Here is a 13305-nt window from a genome sequence, read left to right on the forward strand (position 1 = left end):
AACTCACCAAGCCTTGAGCAGTTTGGGGTTTGGTTGGGAAAAGTTCCTGTGGATCTAGTTAGCATGCTGACTCATGGGGACAGGGAAAGTGCCCCAGAAGCTTCAGCCCTCAGGAGAGATCAAGGATTCAGACCTTATATCTTATCCAACACAGTGCCACCTAGCACTATGTTGGGGTATTGTGTCCTGTACTCACCCCCACCTCCTCCTACTGGGTTACCCCCACTAGTCCCTGCAGAACTGCATCCCCTACCATCACAGTGGGACAGTGGAGTCAGTACCAACTCAATGCCTGTGACTGAGTAACCTGCGCTGCTCCCTGCAGCACCTTGGGTTCTCCTTCGGTTCTCCAGTACTGACTTGGCCTGATCCTGCTTAAAATGTGAAGTCTGACAAGATCCCAGCCCAAGGTGGGATGGCTGCAGGCCATTAACTTGGCCTCCCATCAGGAGAGGTTCTATGTCATCTTCTTGGACTGGCAGGAATCTTTCCCAAGGCTGTGTTTACATGGCTGCCTCCCATTCCTTGCTTGTCTCCTCCTTCCCTTACCAAGTCAGGGTGAATGATACGGAGAGCCCCAGGGAGATGACAGAGGCTCTGGAAATGGGATTCCATGTGCACAGGATAAGTGTTCCCATGGAAAAGGAATGAGCAGGTGCATATGAGTGCGAGCAAGGTAAGCACTTTGAAAAGTGAACTGGGGACAAAGGAATTTACTGCAGCCCTCTTCTCAGCCTGCCAGTGCCCCAGGCCATTGGTTTCTAAGAGAAAAAAGCCCCCACTGAAGGCTGGCAAGGCATGAGTGGAGCAGATGAAGGCACAGGGCCAGTGAGGGTTAGGCACTTCCCTGTAGAGCTGCACTCAATCTGTTCATCTGCTGGGTGCATGTCTCCCTCCCTCCCTTCCCCAGGTAAACAACAGAACTGTCGCCATCTGGCACTTTCAGCTGCTAAATAATTCATCTCCCTTTTGTTAACAAGGAGAGAAAGTCTCTGATGGACGGAGCTGCTGGATCTTTAGCAAATAAACAAGGAGGCTCCTAGCAACCTGCAACTCCTGTACTACCTCTGACCCGCTTTCCTGGAGCTAGAGCCCATGACTGTTTCCATGGATCACTTGATGATTACCTGTTCTGTTCATTCCCTCTGAAGCACCTGTCAGTGGTCACTGAGCATGTCAGAAGACAGGATACTGGGCTAGATGGACCTTTAATCTGACTCAGTATGGCTGTTCTTATGTTCCTTATGTTATATTCCTTATGAGCACTACTTACTCTTCCTGCCACTGGGGAGAACCGGTGAGCAAAGGACACAGCTACTCGGGGGATGGGGGGATGCTGTCTTTTCCGACTAGGTCCCTGATGCTGCCCCCTTCCCCACTAGCTATTTAGAGAAGCAGATTATAGCTTTGCTGATCCTCATCCAGCCAGAAGCAGATTCTTCCTGTACATGCTGCATTTCATTTCCCTCTAAGTTTTCCTATCCACATGCCTCCCAAAGGCCAACCGCCTGTGTGCCCCCCAAATTCAACTCCATGTATATCCCAAACCAACTCCTGCCCCAGCTCCCTGAGCTTAACTCACTTTTTTATTGCTGCACTTTATAGATTGTAAGAAATTTTCGGAATAGAAAGAGAGCACCCCTGCCCAGCACCCAGGCCCTCCCTCTAGTTCAGCTCCATTCTACCCTCCTCCCATCCAGGCCCAGTACCCTGCCCCTCTGCAACTCAATCGCAGGCCCAACTCAGCCTCATTACAATCCCTCCAGTCCCATCACACAGCCCAGAGCCCTGAGTTGGCTCCAGTGCATTATCCAGAACTTTTAAATCAACCTCAATCCCACCCCAGACGTCTTCTTCTCCAGACACCAGTGCACCAGGCACCTTTCCAGCTCAGGTGTTCCAAAACAAACATCCTGGTTTCCTTACAGTTAAGGCTGCAGAAGTTATTAACACTCTGATGCAAACTACATAACTACAGGCATACTATGAGAATAACCAGCTGAAGGTAATTTACATAAATATTCTATGATTCTTGCTTCATACGTTTAGTCAGCAATAATATTGTGGTAATTTCACCTTACACATTCCAATGACAACCTTAGCTCCGTCCTGCAAGACATGCTTATGAACTCTTTCAACGGAGAGGTCACTAATTATTTACAGAGTCATAATCATATTAACAATACATATGTTGAAAGGATTCTTAATTCTGACCCACAAGAAGTTCTTAAGGTTACTACTGGAAAGCATAGGTTAATTTCCACGTCATTATCATTGTGAAATACTCTGGTATTCTAAAACACTGTGCTAATACCACAGTATGCAGCAGTATTGTGGGCCACGACTGCAGCATATTAAATCATTTCTTTATAAGGGAGAGCTGGGTTGAGTTAAATGCCTTTTAGACACTGATTTACCCCTTTCCAAGCTGTTCAGTTGAATAACATAAGTATAAATAACCAAGAAGAATACAGCTCTCTGTACCCCAAAACTAGCTTGCCCAACTTCCCTTAATAGGATAAAGGATTTTGGTTTAAACTCTTATCTCTTATTTTGGATGTGTTTAGGAGTCTGCCTCCCTAAATTTCCCCTGAAATTTTCAGCTGGATGCATGGTTATGCTTCCCTTCTGTTCTAAACTGTTGTGTAGTATTGCTGTGTGCTGTAAAACAACTTCTGTGTTCTGCGCCAGAGGTGGTTGCATTTCAATGTTGTATGCAGGGATTACTGTGTACAGAGAATTTGTAAATGGCTTTGGGATGAAAGGCCACACAGATTATACTAAGAAGTGAGCATATTCTAATAGAACAAGCCAGAGACATGAAATCAGGAGACCAGGTTCTATTCCCAGCTGTGCTACTGACTCACTGTATGACCCTGGGCAAATCACTTCCCCACTTTGTGCCTCGGTTTCCCCATCTGTAAAATGGGGATAACTCTGATCTACAATGTGGGTTTGTGCCTTAATGTCTATAAAGTTCTTTGAGAACCTTCTATTATTATTTATTATTTGTATTGTCATAGCACTTAGGAACCCCAACCAAGTAACAGGGCCTCACTGTGCTCGGCGCTGTACAGACATGTAGAGACTCTCCTATGTAGAGATGGACATAGGAGACGGAAGTGTTGAGAGTCTCTGGGTTAGGCTAAAAGGGGCAAAAAACAAGGGAGATGTCATGCTAGGAGTCTACTACAGGCCACCTAACCAGGTGGAAGAGGTGGATGAGGCTTTTTTCAAGCAACTAACAAAATCATTCAAAGCCCAAGATTTGGTGGTGATGGGGGACTTCAACTATCCGGATATATGTTGGGAAAATAACACAGCGGGGCACAGACTATCCAACAAATTCTTGGACTGCATTGGAGACAACTTTTTATTTCAGAAGGTTGAAAAAGCTACTAGGGGGGAAGCTGTTCTAGACTTGATTTTAACAAATAGGGAGGAACTCGTTGAGAATGTGAAAGTAGAAGGCAGCCTGGGTGAAAGTGATCATGAAATCATAGAGTTTGCAATTCTAAGGAAGGGTAGAAGGGAGAACAGCAAAATAGAGACAATGGATTTCAGGAAGGCAGATTTTGGTAAGCTCAGAGAGCTGATAGGTAAGGTCCCATGGGAATCAAGACTGAGGGGAAAAACAACTGAGGAGAGTTGGCAGTTTTTCAAAGGGACACTATTAAGGGCCCAAAAGCAAGCTATTCCGCTGGTTAGGAAAGATAGAAAATGTGGCAAAAGACCACCTTGGCTTAACCACGAGATCTTGCATGATATAAAAAATAAAAAGGAGTCATATAAAAAATGGAAACTAGGACAGATTACAAAGGATGAATATAGGCAAACAACACAGGAATGCAGGGGCAAGATTAGAAAGGCAAAGGCATAAAATGAGCTCAAACTAGCTACGGGAATAAAAGGAAACAAGAAGACTTTTTATCAATACATTAGAAGCAAGAGGAAGACCAAAGACAGGGTAGGCCCACTGCTTAGTGAAGAGGGAGAAACAGTAACAGGAAACTTGGAAATGGCAGAGATGCTTAATGACTTCTTTGTTTCGGTCTTCACTGAGAAGTCTGAAGGAATGCCTAACATAGTGAATACTAATGGGAAGGGGGTAGATTTAGTGGATAAAATAAAAAAAGAACAAGTTAAAAATCACTTAGAAAAGTTAGATGCCTGCAAGTCACCCGGGCCTGATGAAATGCATCCTAGAATACTCAAGGAGCTAATAGAGGAGGTATCTGAGCCTCTAGCTATTATCTTTGGAAAGTCATGGGAGACGGGAGAGATTCCAGAAGACTGGAAAAGGGCAAATATAGTGCCCATCTATAAAAAGGGAAATAAAAACAACCCAGGAAACTACAGACCAGTTAGTTTAACTTCTGTGCCAGGGAAGATAATGGAGCAAGTAATTAAGGAAATCATCTGCAAACACTTGGAAGGTGGTAAGGTGATAGGGAACAGCCAGCATGCATTTGTGAAGAACAAATCATGTCAAACCAATCTGATAGCTTTCTTTGATAGGATAACGAGCCTTGTGGATAAGGGTGAAGCGGTGGATGTGGTATACCTAGACTTTAGTAAGGCATTTGATACAGTCTCGCATGATATTCTTATCGATAAACTAGGCAAATACAATTTAGATGGAGCTACTATAAGGTGGGTGCATAACTGGCTGGATAACCGTACTCAGAGAGTTGTTATTAATGGTTCCCAATCCTGCTGGAAAGGCGTAACGAGTGGGGTACCGCAGGGGTCTGTTTTGGGACCAGCTCTGTTCAATATCTTCATCAATGACTTAGATATTGGCATAGAAAGTACGCTTATTAAGTTTGCGGATGATACCAAACTGGGAGGGATTGCAACTGCTTTGGAGGACAGGGTCATAATTCAAAATGATCTGTACAAATTGGAGAAATGGTCTGAGTTAAACAGGATGAAGTTTAACAAAGACAAATGCAAAGTGCTCCACTTAGGAAGGAAAAATCAGTTCCACACATACAGAATGGGAAGAGACTGTCTAGGAAGGAGTACGGCAGAAAGGGATCTAGGGGTTATAGTGGACCACAAGCTAAATATGAGTCAACAGTGTGATGCTGTTGCAAAAAAAGCAAACATGATCCTGGGATGTATTAACAGGTGTGTTGTGAGCAAGACACAAGAAGTCATTCTTCCGCTCTACTCTGCTCTGGTTAGGCCTCAGCTGGAGTATTGTGTCCAGTTCTGGGCGCCGCATTTTAAAAAAGATGTGGAGAAATTGGAAAGGGTCCAGAGAAGAGCAACAAGAATGATTAAAGGTCTTGAGAACATGACCTATGAAGGAAGGCTGAAAGAATTGGGGTTGTTTAGTTTGGAAAAGAGAAGACTGAGAGGGGACATGATAGCAGTTTTCAGGTATCTAAAAGGGTGTCAGAAGGAGGAGGGAGAAAACTTGTTCACCTTAGCCTCTAAGGATAGAACCAGAAGCAATGGGTTTAAACTGCAGCAAGGGAGGTCTAGGTTGGACATTAGGAAAAAATTCCTAACTGTCAGGGTGGTTAAACACTGGAATAAACTGCCTAGGGAGGTTGTGGAATCTCCATCTCTGGAGATATTTAAGAGTAGGTTAGATAAATGTCTATCAGGGATGGTCTAGACAGTATTTGGTCCTGCCATGCGGGCAGGGGACTGGACTCGATGACCTCTCGAGGTCCCTTCCAGTCCTAGAATCTATGAAAGACAATGGTCCCTGCCCCAGAGAGCTCACAATCTGCATGTCAGGCAGAGCACAACAGGTGGATGAAACAGCTGAATGAGCTGGGGGTGGGGGCTGGTTGATGAGGTTACAATAAAAAAGAGTTTAGCAGAAAAGCAAACATCACAGTGCGTTGCTTACCTAACCAAGATGACAAGCGAGAGATCCTAAAGACGGCAAAGAAAAGTATACACAATAAAATAAGAAATTGTATCCAATTTATAGATAAATCTGTGACCTGCCCTGAGTTTTTCTCACTTAATACAGATATTTGTGTTTGGACAAAATGTTCCTCCTTCAGATCTTGTGTCCTTCCCACATTAATAACAACACGTACAGGACATTGAGACCCTCCAAAGGAGGTCACTACAGCCAAGAAAAGAATTAAGTAAATTTACAGCTAGCATGGGTAGAATCATGCATAATTCATCATTCATTTGGCATATTTTGTTTTTTTCCTGTCCATAAACTGTCCATGAATGGCCTGCGATTCTCTTAGATGTGTTATTCAAAGTGATTTGCCAGACAATTTCTTCAAATTTCTGGACATGTTTGTTTCTGGTGTCTGACTGGATGAGCGTAACATGCAGAATCAGATGTCCCATTATAAATATGAAATTTGCTTTACGTGAATGTTGTCCTTTCTCTTGAACATCCCTGCCAGCAAACTCACTTGCTAGGGTATTCATGGAAAGTGAATGCACAAAGACCATGAACACAGCAAAGCAAATCCTTTGTAAAATTCATATGAATAGTCAGCCACTTTGGGGGACAGTATTTGCCTAGAGCTGATCATAATCCTTATCTAACTCCCAGTGAGGCTATCAGCTTTGTTTTGCAGGTAAGAAAACAGAGGCACAAAGAGGCTAAGAGGGATTGGCTCATGGTGGTCACAGAGAGCCAACCGAAGATGTGGGATTAGAACCCAGCAGCCCTGATTCCCAGTTCTATGCTTTGGCTACTAGATCACACTGCTTCCTGAGCTACACTTTCCCTGCTTTCTTCTCCCCTCTGCCCTTCCTAGGTATGTGCTGGAGGAATTCCCTCCAGCTTGCAGGAGTGGAATTTGGGGAGAGATGTATTGTCAAATCAATGTCCCTTAAACCCCCCTTCTCTCCCCACCCCCAAACTGGGAAGAGTTGCTAAAGCTCAGACCTATGACTTTGTGTGATCAGTGGAAGGTCAGTGGTGACCCTAGAGGGGTAGGCAAGGGAAACTGAGCTGGTTACATTGACTCAGCACCACAGACAGGGATCAATAACAAGCTCAGGCTGGAACAGGTACGTCAATATCCCAGTGCTGAGCTCAGCACAATCGTGGGAGATGTGGCTTTACCAGAGGAGGGCACAGTGACCTCTAAAGTGCTTCAACTCAGTCTGGCAGGAAGGCGCAAACACACCATGCCCTGCCCAGGGCACTCCCAATTTCGCACTTGGGCAAAGGGGAGTGCAATGGGGGAACAGGATACCCAAAGCAGGACCCACTAAAACTACACTGTGGGGCTGGGGCAGTGGTGCAAGTAGAATTCATTTCTTACTGGTACGCTACCACCCAGTTAAAGGGGGGGGGCACGTGAGTGCCCCACATGATTCCTCACCTGACCCCACCATGCTCCCAGCCCAGTGCCCCACGCTCTCCACCTCCCCATGGTCCATCCCACGTTACCTGGGGGGGGGGCTCCGTCCTCCTCCTGCTGCACCGGACAGTTCTGAACCGCAGGGCGCTCCGGAACCCCAGTGGCAAAAGAGGCAGAACGTCGGGTGGCACCACGCCGGCAACTCCTCCAGCGCGGCTGTACCACTCCCAGCCCCACCCCCAGCCCTGTCCTCTGGTGGGGCTGCTGTACAGACCCCGGACAGGAGACACAGGCACGCAGCTGCGTGAAAGGGTTGGGGGTGGTACAGCCGCGCCGGAGGAGTTGCCAGCATGGGGCCGCCCGGCAGCCCCACATTATGCACCTCCTGTGACTTTCCGGTGTGGTGTACTGGCTATAAATAGCTTACTGGTATAGCATACCATACCGTACCACCCAACTTGCACCACTGGGCAGGAGGTAGAGTCTTTACTCATTCTGTCTCTCTATGAAATTCACCCTCACTCACAGGCGCCAACTTTTATTGGGGCCGGTGGGTGCTCATGTCCCTCTCCCCCCGCCCCTGGCCCTGACCCTGACCCAACTCCACCCTCTCCCTGCCCCTATTGGACCCTCCCCAAATCCCCACCCTGACCCCGCCTCTTCCCTGAGCGCGCTGCGTTCCTCCTCCTCCCCCTCCCTCCCAGCTGTTTTGTGGCACAAGCACTGGGAGTGAGGGGAGAGAAGCAGGACGCAGCGGCACGCTCAGGGGAGGAGACGGAGGATAGCTGGGGCGGGGAGCTGCTGGTGGGTGCAGAGCATTGCTTATTGCAGAGCACCCACCAATTTTTCCCCATGGGGGCTCCAGCCCTGGAGCACCCACGGAGTCGGCGCCTATGCCCACACTTCTCGGGGTAAAGCCCTATCTTCAGTAGTGAGTTTATTCTACCTGAAGCAGTGTGTTTGGTTTGAAGCGTGTCAAAAACTCCCCTTGGGATAACAAACCTGGTACATATCAATTTCTTTGTTAAACTGATGAACTTACATAAGCTTGCAGCGTCCAGCGGGCATAACTGGACACTGCCAGGCGGAGGTTCCTAGGGTTGTGTCTGGGACCAGAGATATGGGCTAATGTCATTTGGTTTCACAATCCAAGGAGCAGTTTACATGCCAGAGGCTGTGCATGAACAGCCCAGGAGTGGGGGGTTCTCCCAGCAGAGCAGGGTCAGGTTGGCTCCCAGAGTCAAGGATTGGAGTGACCTAGCAGATCACCGGTCCAGATAACACCAGAGGGGAACATCACAGGAAGCCCCTTCAACCTCAGCTGCGTGCTGCTCTTTGCCCCCAAGAACATCAACTCAGCACTAGGCAGTGTTTGGCATTCTGCTCATTTTCCTTCATGATCCAGGCATCACAGTGCCAAGGAGTGGTCAGGAGGGTAAATTTCTGCACTCCCAGCAGTGCCAGCTGGGTTTCCAGCAGAGGGAGTTACTGGTGCAAGAAAAGCTTCCTCCCATATTTTCCTACTCAACCTTACCAAGCCCCCCTACCCCCACCTCTCTGAGCCCACACCTTAGTGCTGGGATGGCAAGCTCCTTGAGACTGATATCCCAGTGTCTCTACCTCACTCTGTCAAGTATCAGGGGTGTAGTGAGGTTCTTACCCAGGAAAGCTTATGCTCCCAATACTTCTGTTAGTCTTAAAGGTGCCACAGGACCCTCTGTTACCTCACTCTGATTATCCCTACTGGAATCTGTTTGGGAAACTTTTCCTTTGCTCACAGCCATTTGGAGTGGGCTTTAATCCCATCAGATCCCAGATGTGAGCAGAAAATCTGCCTCTCCATCAATGAGATCAGATCTGGGACCAATCACCAGGCCAGCAGATTCAGGAAATCTGAGCCTCCTCTCACATCCCATAGTCCTTACACAGTGTGAGCTTCTGTGAGGTGAACATAGCCTATGGATCTAGTCATTACATTGTTAATGGGCTAGGGAAATTAAGCCATGTGTGAAAATCACTACCTCCAAGTCCTGAAAAGAGATCAGACCCCAGTGATTTGGGATATGTTGCCTTCTGCATTAGGACTACATGGTATTCCTCTCTCAAAGAACTACACACTGCCCATCAGACCCAGATTCCACATGCAACTGTCCCACCAAGAAATGCTTTGATTGAAATGGTGCCTATAGCCCCTGACCAGAGACCTAACACAAAACTACTAATGTCCTCTCCTGCTGTCCCCTATAATCAGGGGAGTCGGCCAGCAATCTGCAATCGAGAGACCCTGCTGGAATTTCTTTCTCAATTGTCTGAAGGGCTGGGGAACCCCCTGGAACCTTAGGATCACTAGGGGTCTGTTGTACACAGATTCGGCCCCAGCTCCACCCTTGACTCAAATCTTCTATTTGCACCTACGGTCTCTAACCATGGTGCCTACCTCTCCTGTCTGGCAATCTGACCCTACCACCTTTCCAGCCTTGCTGCTGCTGCACCTCTACCGACATCTTAGCCAGACCTTCCACTCCTCTCACTTCTGCTATGGCAGCTTCCTTCTCTATGGCCTCCCAAGACTCCAGCTCTCCAGACTCCAGCACCTGCACAGTGCTGCTACCACCTGCTCCAATGCACAAGGAGGAGCAGTCCCATTGCCGCCCTCTCACCGAGCACTGCTGGCTCCAGGAGCATTTCAGGGGATGATTCAAATCTGCCGTCTTTGTTTTTAAAAGCTCCAGGGCTATAGCTCAGAGGACCTCCAGGCCTGTCCCTCTTTTTACTCCCCTGCTCACTTTCTCTGTCATTCTACTACCAGGCTCCTCATTGTCCCTCTGTACAGTGCTACCAAGTTGGTGAGACAGCATTACCCTCTGCAGCTCCCAGAATCTGCAACAGCCTCCCCATATTTCTCCACCCGATCCATGTTCCATCTCTTTTCTCTCTGGCCTCTTAGCGTCACCCTGCTCTGCTGATTATTTGGTACCTAATTCCATAAGGTAGTTGGTCTGAAAGATACTGTGCAAAGGAACGTGGCATCAGTCCATTCTTCACAAGAGAGTTCCGTCTAGTCCTTGGAGATTAAAGAGGAGTCAGTTTCCTTTGCTGCTGAGGACTTGGCAAAACTCAAGAGCCAGTTTTACTGAGGACAAATAAAAGGGATGAAAGGGATGACTCCCTCTCTCCTCCACCCCATTGTATGATCAACTTGTGGAACTCACAGCTGCAGGAAGGCAGAGTGTGAGATGCTGGATTGTTTTCTTCTAAAGGGCTGGATAATTTTGTGACCAATAACAATATTCAATGAGTGAGATAAATGATATTTTTCAAGTGCCCTACCATGGTGCTCAGGGCACCCACTTCATCAATGACTGCATGAGTTAACATTAGCATACACTGCCCTGTCACACTGGAAATGAACACCACAAATGTAGAGGGTCAGCTGCTGGAGAAAAGGGAGACAGAAATGTGATAAATACGGGGCTGATCAGGCCAGACTGAAAACATTCTGAAGGGGAGAAAGAGGGTTCAGATTTGATTTTAGAAGTGTGAAGGGGAGGAGTGAGATGTGTGCAGAGGGGAGCAAGTCCCACTGAATGCAGCCCTCCACCAGCCATGGCCCAATTGCCCGTGACCCAAGCTGCTCTTCAGGGATTCCTGAAAGCTAGTTCTGGGGAGCCAAAGGAGGGGAACCAAGTCTCATGCTTTGCAGTGGAAACTGATCCCTCGTCAGACTCAAGACGAACCTCACCCATGACATCTCAGTTTAACTCTGCATAACTGGCCAAGAATGTCCAAGAGCTCTAGGGAGCTTTACAAACATTCACAAATTCAGGGGCTCACCCCATCTTTCAATCTGCAGAACAAATGAGAGACTCTCTTCCCCATGCACATGACAACTCCCACTTCCTGCTCAACCCCCCCAAATCTCTCAGGACCTCCCTCCAGTCACCCCCCCTACTTATTTCTCCCAAGGTTTCATTCTGCAGCTCACCAAGGAGGGTGCTGTAGTTTGAGAATCACAGAAGGGGTGCAGAGGGGAGCAGGGGCTGCTGTCTGCTTTCCTGCTACTGGCCAGCGCAGGCTGGAGCCGAAGTGGGAGGTTGATCAGAATCTTGCGCTGCTAATTTTGAAGATTCTGACCCCAAACCAATGCACAGACAGCTCCGCATCGGGTCCCCCAATGGAAACAGTGCCACACTAGCGACCAACCAGAGGGCTGCCCCAATTTATGATTAAAAGATGCTTCTCAAAGGCTCCACTGCCTCCAACCCCCATGCATGCACAGCCCTCATTTTAAATGGAGGGACAACAGGGGAAGCCTGAGTGATTTTCCTGCTCTCAAGAGAGGCATGTCAGGCCCACGTTTAGGAAACCCTGCTACAGAGTCACATGAACCCAGGGGCAGAGCCTCGAGATTTGCTTTCTGAAACCAACAAGCCACACAAAGGCAAAAGTCTCCTGTAATGTCACATACCGGCTGAGGTGGCTGGAAGGGGTCACACCGGGGGCTAGTGATGGAGTCACTCCGAGGACAGCAGCAGCTGCTTGTGGAGGGGTGGTGAAAGGTTTTGTCAATTCCTCCCTTCCCCTCACACCTCCTGCTAAATTTCTCACGAGCAGCCTGGTAGCTGGGAAACTCTCCTCCACGCAGCAGCTGTGGCCAGAAGTCTCTGGAGACACAAGACGAGAGATGGGTCTCAGGACATTGGGGCCATTACGGCATGTGTGTGGGCTCTGATGCATGAAGAATTGGCAGCCTGCCCCTACTTCTCTGCTCCCTCCTGCATCTCTGGGGATGCCGGGGACGGCCCTGCACTGGCTGACAGCGGGGGGGTTGGATGTGCTAGATGTCTCAGGGCATCCTTCCCAGCTCTCATTTCTATGCTTAATTCTGCTCTGGGGGGCCATGGCCGCACCAAGGTCCTCCAGGTGGAATCAGCATCCTTCCTCAGCCTAGTTCAGTCTTCTCTACCGCCAAGCGCTAGCAGCGTTGCGCTGTCATGGTGCCACACGAAGCAGGGATGCTCAACATCTAGAGTGACAGACACAGTGGGAGAGAGGACCCGACAAGCCTCCCTCCCCTCACCCCGCCACTGCAGTCATTCATCAAATTCATACGATTCAGCACTAGCTATTTAGTCACTCCTGCTGCAGGGAGGCTGTTGGCTTGGACTAGTGAGGGGCAGCTTGCAAGAGGGGAGGAAGGGAGGTGGAACGGTCTCCTGTCCTGCCCCTTGGGGTATGTAATAAGCAGCTGGTTACTTGCCAGGCTCAGAGCCAGCAAGGGTCAGAGCAGTGTCACCGCAGAGCATGGAAGGGCTCTTCCCTACTGCATGGGGTTTGATTGGCATCGGCTGTAGCTTCTCCAGAAAAAACGTTTCAGTGAGAGACTGGTACAATACTACAAGACCTTGACCCGCACTGGGGAGCAGGAGCATGGCGTAGTGTCTGAACACAGGCCTGGGAGCTGCTAGGTTCTAATCCCAGCTCTGCCACTCAGTCACTGTGTGGTGAGCCTTAGGTGAGGACTTTTCCTCTCTGTGCCTCAGTTCCTCATCTGTAAAACAGGGATCATGGCACTGAGCCAACTCACAAGAGGGATTGGGAGGCTGCTTGGAAAGTGCTTTGAAAATAGGAAGTTGTTTGTGAAGCATGAAGGGATATTAGAGGAGAGTATGTTTGGCTAGAGAAGAAGTTCGCAAAAGAGACCACTCCTGGCGTTAAAAAAAAAAAAAAAAATAACCTTTTAACTTTGCTCTTTATAAATTTTGCCTCTTATCCCAGGCTCTCAAAGCATTTTATGAACACTAATTACCTATGCCTCACAACCCCTCCCCCCATGCATGGTACAGCATCCTCATTTTACACTGACCTATGCTTTTCACCTTCATTCCTCTCTAGAACTGGTAGGTAGTGTGTTAAACGGCTGTCTCATCCCACCCCAGAGGTGGCTGTATCTTCGCAGATGAAAAAGTGATCACTGTGTATAAAGTTTGTTGAGATCTTC

General features: G+C 48.2%; 1 protein-coding gene across 7 annotated transcripts in view; it reads right to left on the reverse strand.

Annotated features, from left to right (window-relative positions):
• The window catches only part of TMEM63C (transmembrane protein 63C), a 69494-nt gene that overhangs the window by 34190 nt on the left and 21999 nt on the right, over window positions 1–13305 (reverse strand). For 3 of the 7 annotated variants that reach the window (XM_034768441.1, XM_034768438.1, XM_034768440.1), the window contains exon 2: window positions 11773–11968. The exons of the other annotated variants lie outside the window; for them this stretch is intronic. The gene's annotated coding sequence lies outside the window, so the exon portion shown is untranslated. The remainder of the gene's footprint in view (window positions 1–11772; window positions 11969–13305) is intronic. 7 annotated transcript variants of the gene reach the window in all.

This window comes from Trachemys scripta, chromosome 4 (genome assembly GCF_013100865.1).
Source record: "Trachemys scripta elegans isolate TJP31775 chromosome 4, CAS_Tse_1.0, whole genome shotgun sequence".
NCBI classification, from domain to species: Eukaryota; Metazoa; Chordata; order Testudines; family Emydidae; genus Trachemys; species Trachemys scripta.